The sequence below is a fragment of the Strigops habroptila genome, chromosome 12, assembly GCF_004027225.2.
Source record: "Strigops habroptila isolate Jane chromosome 12, bStrHab1.2.pri, whole genome shotgun sequence".
Lineage (NCBI taxonomy): Eukaryota > Metazoa > Chordata > Aves > Psittaciformes > Psittacidae > Strigops > Strigops habroptila.
In genome coordinates this window covers 20,012,192-20,021,039 of record NC_044288.2, presented here as the reverse complement: position 1 = coordinate 20,021,039, position 8,848 = coordinate 20,012,192, and positions in this window count along the sequence as shown.

Below are 8,848 nucleotides of genomic sequence, written 5' to 3'. Positions count from 1 at the left end.
AATTGTTATACAATAACTCCAGTTCAGGTATGCCATTGTGTGTGTGCCTAAGCCCTTTGGAATGTCATACTAAGAGCATACTCAGTGTACATCTCCATACTCTCACCTGAACTGATACCAAAGAAGGAAAACATACAGCAGTTTTCAGAGAAATGTATCAAGGGATGTGTCTATTAGCAACGTGAAATTTGTGTAATACAAGCATTAAGCAAACTTCAGTGATGTGAGAAGGATGGGGATATGTTTACATTTAAGTGTGTTGCTAACTCTAAACTATAAGCTCAAATGAATATTCATCTCTGATGCCGTGCAGACAGCAGTGGATATTTCAAGGGCAGCTTCAGTAGAATTGGAAATGCATATCAATGTTTTAAATGTTCTTACTGGAAACTATTATTTTTTATTCATGTTATTTGTCATAAAGGCAGTTTACTTTGATACTCATATTTTTTTGACTTTATATCTCATCTGACTTTTGTGCTGTTCAACTCATCATGAAAACAAGTTCTTTTTCAGCTGAAAGTAACATGCCTTATTTTATTTTAGCCTAATTTATGTGCATTGGGAAGATACATGAGCACTCACATGGTATTCTGTTTTGTAGACTTACAGGATCAGTTAAGTGAAAATTTTAGCAGCAGAAAAAGTGATCACCAATCTGTGATGGTTCAGCAAACAAAACACACTTTTTCCACCTTATGAAATTACAAGTTGGTTTCTAATTACACATTTATATTTAGGAAAGGAGAGCCATATCTCAAGCTGACTTTTCGCTTCATCCAGACTCTGTAAAACAGACCCAGGTGGAAAAGAATCAACTAAAAGAAGGGGGGGGCAGGGAGGAGAAAAGAAGGAAGAGTCTTGAACAAATGGCCATTGCATTTACTACTTCTTTCAAGAGTTGTACCATCAGTCAAGTTCTTGGTAGGAAGAATTGCTTGGCAGTATGATCCAATTTATCCACATTTTGCTTGCAGATCATGGAAAGCTGTGTGCAGGTATCCAGACATGCTGGAGGTGCTCTGTCTCCCTGATTCTTTTGTCATTTTGTTTTAGAAGGAACAGGAACTGGATTATCTTGACACTGTCCAGTGAGTTTACAATCATTTAATCTTTTAATTCTCCTTCAAAAAAGCTATTAGAAATAATTTTTCTGTTTATCGTTGCCTAAAAATATGAATTTAACTTTTAAAGTGAGCAAACTCAGGGTATGTGAATAACAATGTCCGGTTCAGCTGTAGAGTATGCATTCTTGCTTTCTATGGTAGCTAAAGGAATTTCTTAGAAAGTCGCCTGTAAAAATTAATTCAAGGTACAGTTTGTTATTAGCTGAGCGTGATTGCTTAGAGGAGGATTCTGGGTTTATCTATTGTTTCTTGAAACAGAAAAATGTTAATTTTATGTGACAGTATTAGTCAATGATTAGGGAATCATTATGGGGTCATACAGACTAAGCCCTGGGGTTTTCGTTGCCTGTGGGTGCATTGTTCTGATGTGTAAGAACATACTGGCCTGCTAGCAGCCCAAAATTAAGATCATTAATTTTATCAGAGTAATAGTAAGCTGAATGGATGTAGCTGGATGAAGGCTATAGGTTTTGTTAAGATGAGGTAACGGTGCTTTTTAGATTAAAAAGAGAAGGGATAATGCAGTGTATCATGTAAGTCATCCCTAACCTGCAAAAAAACCCCAAACCAAATCACTTGAGATGATTAGGGCTACTGCTGTCTGGAGGTGACATTCATGGTTTTTCCCTCTTTAATGGGGTTAAGCAGTTTGCTAGACAGTTGGAAAATGCAAAGCAACACTTCACGTACTCTCAGAACATATCCAGGTAGCATGATATTTCACAAGGAATATTTGAGTAATATTTATGAATCTCATAAAACAACACTTGTTTACTCCAAAATATGTATTATGGTAAAACCGCAGCTTACTGAAGAAGGTGGTATAACTAAATAGTATTTTTAATGTTAAGTGGTAGAACAAACACTTTAAAGGTACGAGTGAGGCACACAGTAATGAATATTGTTGCCTTTTTAAGTGCCTTAATATTTGGGTTTACATAAGGAAATGTGGCAAAGAGAGAATGTATCACTGAAGTGATAATTTTTATTCTGTTTATACCTGTCCAGCAATCTGAGAACTTGTAAAGAACCTTGTAACTGTCTCCTACACTTCTTCTGTTATGCTAATCTGTGTATCTTGGTTGCTATCTATATATCTCTGCCAGTTTGGGAGCAGTCAGCAAAATACCTGACAAAATGCAATAAGCCACAAGCAACAGATGGTTCTGCAGTTTTGGGGACCATTTTTGCTAACACAGGTTACAGTAGTTGTGTGCTGGTGTGGTAGATCTCAGCAGAGATTTCTTTGGTACCTCTAAGCTCATGTAAATGGGCATGTGGCATCTTAGGCTAATTGCAAAAATGGGCATGTAGGAGGAAAGTACTACATCCTTATCAGTTTAAAGGCCATTTGTTCCCCAGTTTTCCAACATATGACAATGAAATGTCAGTGTTTTCTCTATAAAAGCTCTGGAGAAAATGTGAAAATAGGAATTCTGAAGTTCACATAGATGAGTAAGTGGTAACTTACTCTAAGTTATATGGGGTTTTTTTAGTGTTCTAACTTTTCTCCTTAAGTTCTGGTTGTCTACGCATACTAAAGAACAGGAAAAAATTAGATTAATTTAAATATATATATGTCTAAGGAGAGTTTTAGAGAGAGGGTTGATGTCTCTTTATGAACAAGATAAAACCAGATTAAAATAGAGATCTACAGAGCTAAGCACAGATGCTAACTTAGCTTCTTGTGGGGATGTATACATTGATACCTGTGATATAACTCTCTAATGGTTCTGATTTTTGAACTGTAATATATTTCAAATTATGGAAAATATTTGAAAGGAAAAGAGGAATGTAAACAATTTCCAAGTGCGTCAACTCTTAAAAATGTAGCTAGTGAGTTTTCACATTTATGGGTTCTATGTTTCTGGGGATACAGTTCTTCTGCTGTATTTTTATTTTAATTTCCTATCTAATTCTTATTAAGTAAAGGACTCCTTTTGTATTTTAACTCTTTGTAAGGCATATTTTTTCTCATAACTGATGATAATTGCTGAGTATCCTTAGAAAACTGGCTGTTGCTGTACAGAATAAAATGCATTCTGTTCTACTATAGCATGAATGATTTTGATTAGCGTTTTGATTAGTATTTTGCCTGCTACCTGCAAATTAAACAGAGCTTTAAAAGTTAATCTGATTTTTGTTACTAAAATTGAAAAACTCCTACTTTCCCTTTCTGTTTCAAAATGTTCATTGAACACATTTTCTAAGCAACGTCAGAATGTCAATCTACTTACTGGAACTGTGGCAAATTATTCAGACAGGGTAGAATTATTTAATTGCACTAGTACTGAAAATGATGTAGGGATCTAGTGTATGTCTCATAGGACTGGTCATGAATGGTCTTAGTCTACTAAGATTAATTCTCTAAATTACTAGTTTCTTAAATTTCTGAGATTTTTAGTAAGACAAATAAAGAACAGGAGCTAAGCTGCCAATAATTTTCTTGCTTTACCTGCAAGAGTTGATTGCAGAGTTTAAATAAAGTTTTTCTTTTTTAAAAGTTCCCTAAATACCACTTCCCAGTTCTAGGCTTTTTTTTTTTTCCCCTTAGAAGACAGGGTAAAATAAGGACATTTTGATAGGGAGTGTCTTCTCACATTGTACTCTTCCTTTGCACTGCGTATGAATTCAAGTGTGCTGAGGGTAGCTCCTTCTGTGCCTGGGTGCCAGGGAGAGTGGGAGGAAAGGTAGGAGGAGCAATACAGAATACTTAGCATTTAGTTGGCAAAATCCTCAGGAGAATTTTTGCAATTATCTCAGATGTGCCTGAGATACGAACTTCAACCTATTTACATAATCAAAGCCCATGTGTCTGCATCTACCACTCAACATTATTGTTTGTTCCTCTTTGTAGGTAGGAAAAATAAACTCTGAAGATGAAATTATATGTTCACATGATGAGCTTATATACAACTCTTCCCCTAGGAAATTTTAGCATAGAATCTTACTTAAGGTTTGAGATGAAATTTAAGATGAATTTAAGATCAAGAGTTTATCCTTAAATTCCCTGTAAAAGACAAAATCACACAAAAAAAGTGGATCAAATGATTCTCAAATTTCGGAGATCTTGAGCAGAACTAACCACTTAAATTTTAATGGGCAGGCGTCCTGGGGTTTTGTTCACAATAGCTCTAAAATATGCTGATTCAGAGGAGATGTATGCTACCATTTATACTTTGGCAATTTTTGGCCCCAACAGGTACTGTGACTAAGAGGAGCAGCCAGAAGCAAAACATGAGTGGTGCAGAGTAATTAACAAAAACTTAAGGTTCTTAATTTTAAGTGTAGAAACCAATGTCAGTTTAGGAATAACTATTACTAGATACTAGCACTGAGTCATTAATAAGTTCTCCTGTTTATCATTAATGCTGTACCATTCTAATCATAGTACTTTTCCCACGTTATGCTTTTACATGCTGCCAGAACTTGTCACTGCATTGGTTGAGAAACACTGGACCAGCAGACATGGGTGAGAAGACACCAGTAGCACTTGAGTAGTAAATCAGTAAGGCAATTGGCAGAATATGCTAGTGGAACACACAGCTGCTCACACAAGTTGCAGCATTCTGAATGAGAATCAATTTTCCATGATCTAGATTCTTTTATGGGCAAGTGAGAAGGCTCTTGAGAGGATTTTGCAAGAAAGCTATGATCTTTGGTTAAAAGAATCTCACAATTTTTTTGAGTTTTCTGTTCAGTCCTTTTTTTAGATGTATTTGGGACTTGGGTTTGTTTCTTTGCACGCAAGTGATAGGGTATGAGGTCAACAACAGCTGGAAGGAGGAACTGCCCTACCTTTGTTTTAAAATGAATGCTCCAGAGGACAGAAAAGGCTTCCAATGCCTAAAAATGTTATTTTATTGAAATAAAGACTAATGTACTAGAACAAGATGACTCTTCAAATAGAGAAAGTTCTGATCAACTATGTCAGATCATGCAGAGCAGTTTGAAACTTATCTTTCTGCATGCATTAGGAGTTTGCAAGCTAGTTTCTTTGACAGTTTTGCTTTCTACTATACAGATTTTGGATAGATTTGTGATGTGAGCTAATGTTTCCCCATGTAGTATTCTCTCAGGGAAACCACCTGTTGTGGTGGCTTGGACCTGTCTGACCAAATGCTCCATGGGTCTTAGAGGGGAGTAGAATGCATAGGCAGTCACACTCCCTGTTGCTCACTCATGTTGGTAAGAAAAATGTAATTTAGGATGTTTCTACAGTAAATTTAAATAAATAAATTATTCTAACAAATGAGAGGTAGAGGTGTAGTTGATATTCTTTGTAGTTTAATGCAGAGCTGCTAGGTCAGCAGGAAAGCTATCAAATCTGGGTGAATGTTCAGTGAGAACAAAGGAACTGGCAAAAGGAAAATGCCTTTTTCTACCAGAAATCTCACTGTGGCAGTAAATTAAAGAGCATGGATATAAGTAGAACAAGAATGAGAAGCAGAAAAACCTGTGAAATCTAAATAGATCTGGGATACAGAGTTGCTGAAATTGTTGATCTAGTCTTTCACTTCTAGTCTTAAGGGAAACACCAAAAAGAATTGTGAGAATCTGTGAATATGAATTGCTTTGTCAATACAAACATGCAGACTTCAAGCAAAGATATGGTAAATTTACATGTCGTTTGTTTGGGTTTTTTTCTTTGATAACAAAGGCTCTTTAACAGAGTGTTTCTTTAACAACAAAGTCCCCAGTTGTGCTAAATCTTCTCGAGCAGGTCTGTCTGACTTCCAAGCACTTAATAGCCTCATCTACTATTTTTCTAAGCATCTTGTAAATGTATTAGCTGGGTAGATGTCTCTATGTGCTTGTGTCTCATTTTAGGAAAGAAATGAGAAGTCTTGGTTTGCAGGTTTTGGAGGTTTTTTCTTCCTGTGGGTAAGTTAATGTTAGGCTTCTCACAGCAAAGTGACTGAACCTGTAGTTAGGCTTATAGCATATACCTGAAAATTCTGAAGAGAATGATGTCTGTTTAAACCTCATCGGATATAGATTTCAATATGCCAGTATCAAGAAACATGTGTCTGGTGGAAAGATCGATATTTCTAATGTTTTTCATGCTGGTTGAATTAAATCTATATTAATCTTTTCTCATTTCTTATTTTCCCTTTTCTCATTCTGATAATCAGTATGAATTTTATGTGAATCCGAATGAGAAAACCTTATCATATTGTGCTTTTTTTCTTTTTCCCCCTGCGAGAAAGAGAACCTTGTTTAATATGTTTTTCTGAACTAATTCAACATTGTGGAATGAATTATTCAAATGGTTTGCTGACTTGTAAGCAAAGCCTTTAGTTTATCTGTTATTCAAGATCTTTTAAAGGTTATGAACCTTCTTTTACATATTCAAAAGATATGTTTTTCATTGTAAATCTTGACTTTAGAAAGAAAGGCATAGTAATGCATAAAAGTAATCTTTTCATCTGCGGGACCCTTCTAAATAAGGAGGTAAAGTGCATTGGCTTTTAATTTTTATAAATGGAACAATAGGTCTCTCACAGGTATAATAAACTGATTTATCTGTGAAGCTTTTCATAAGATTTAATTAAATTCTCTTTGCAGAGGAACTGAAATTTTGTTTGAAGGGCAACACTTGCTTTTTAAAACGTCACTTTTTCCCCTGGGCTGTAATTAAGTTTCATTTAGATGGCTCCTTTATATTTTTAGTTTTCTTCTTGTGGTCATACTTATTATTGGATTCTGCCTTGGATCCCTTAGCTTAAAATAACAGGCTTTATTCTTCCAGCTGCAGAAGCCCATGAACAGTCTTTACTTTCACTAAATCCTTATCTTGGACCTAGCTGTAATTTCTAAATAGCGGTAACTTTCTGCCACAGCACCACCAAAATCTGGTTCTTCATCCATGTACATGAAGCCTAAACCCTGAACGTGCTCTGTTCAGTTCAGAGAACTGCAACCTTTATGGCATTAGCAATCATTATATTTTCAATGGATCATATTGTTTCTGAATTCTTCTTAGCTTAGGCTAAGCAGCTTGGGCTGCCCTTTAGTTCATTAATGTACATAATTCTTACATAATTCAGCAAATTCTTTTTTTGCTTTTCTAATTCAGTTGCCAGCTACAGGCTGGGTAGAGCAGATCAGCTCAATATTGATTTCAACCTCTGTGTTATAGTCATGCCTTAGTTTCATTCTTCCAATACAAACCTCTCCCACGTACTCTTTCTAACTCCTGCCTTTCCTCAGGAGCATGGGAAACATCAGCAAATCTGAAAAAAATCCTCGTTTATCCTCTTTAAAATTCCAGTTTACAGCTTCTCTCTACCATAATCCTACAAAACCCAGATTTTGAGATAAGGCAGATAATCTAAAACTGTATTTTCCCAATTCTTTTTGGCTCCATGTAAAGTAATGCTATCTACTAAAATCTGTGCAGTTCAAAAAGTTTTCTTGTTCATTTTCACACGTTATTCATAGGTTCAAGTATTTTATAAGTATTCTTTTTCTACCTGTGTTTTTAGACTGAAGGGCTTTGAGAGCACAGGATGAAGGAAGTCCAATTATTTAGACCTCTAGTATTTGCCACTAATTGCTGCTATGCATATGTCATTGAAACTAATACACATAATATATTTGAGCAGTCCATTCATGTTAGATAGATTTATGCAGCGGTGGGGAAAATAAGGTAGAAATGAGTGGATTAAAAAAAACCACTTGTCTTTTTCTCCCCTGCTTTTTTTCCCTTTTTTTTTGTGTGTGTTTATATAATCTGTGCTGGGAACTGCACCCTTAGGAGCTTCAGCATTTTGTATTGTACAGAGGCTGAAATTATTCAATACTGGCTAGTTAAAATACAGCCTTTTTGTGGTTGCCTAGCATTGAAAATAGGAGAACCATTGTAAAGTCACATTATCTCTCTGGATGCCAGCTCTTTATTTACAAACTGAGGGTTGTAAATATTATAACTGTATAAAGATTTATGAATGCTTTTGAGGGCATTCTCTTTTGGTATGTATACATGAGGTGTGTTGCTGGACCTTGCTAACAAAAAAAATGACTGGTTGGAGATATGCAGGTTGGGGGCAGCCTTGGCTGAAGTGACCATGAGATGGTGGAGTTCTGGATCCTGCGTGGAGGAAGCAGGGCAATAAGTAAGATTACAACCAGGAGAGTTATAAGCTTCAAGAAAGCTAACTTTCGCCTCTTTAAGCACCTACTTGGACAAATTCCATGAGTTAGGACTCTAGAAGGTTGGCGGGGGTCCAAGGAAGTTGGTTAATATTCTAACATCACTTCCTCCAGAGGTTATGGAGTCTCTTTCTCTGGTCTTCATGACCTGCCTGGATGTGAACCTGTGCAACCTGCTTAGGCACGGGGTTGGACTAGGTGACTTGCAAAGATCCCTTCCAATGCCAACCCTTCTGTGATTATGTGAATCGTGCCACTAGTGTATATTTGACAAAACTCTTAACAACCATCTGAACATCCTCAGACATGTCCCAGAGCAGTAATAGTTATCTGCAGTGTGAGGAGCTTGAAAACATTTTAGCAAGTCTTTTGCATCAAGAGTGAGTTTCTTCCCTAGAATGCAACTGGGAGAGTTAATATGTATAATGTATACATTAATATAATATTTTATATGTGTGAGTATGTCAATATAGATAGGTTTCTGAGTAGTTTTCTGCTGAATAATATCTCATATCCAAATGCTATTTTGCTTGTTTTTTTTTTTTTACTGTGGTGGCAGTTTGGCT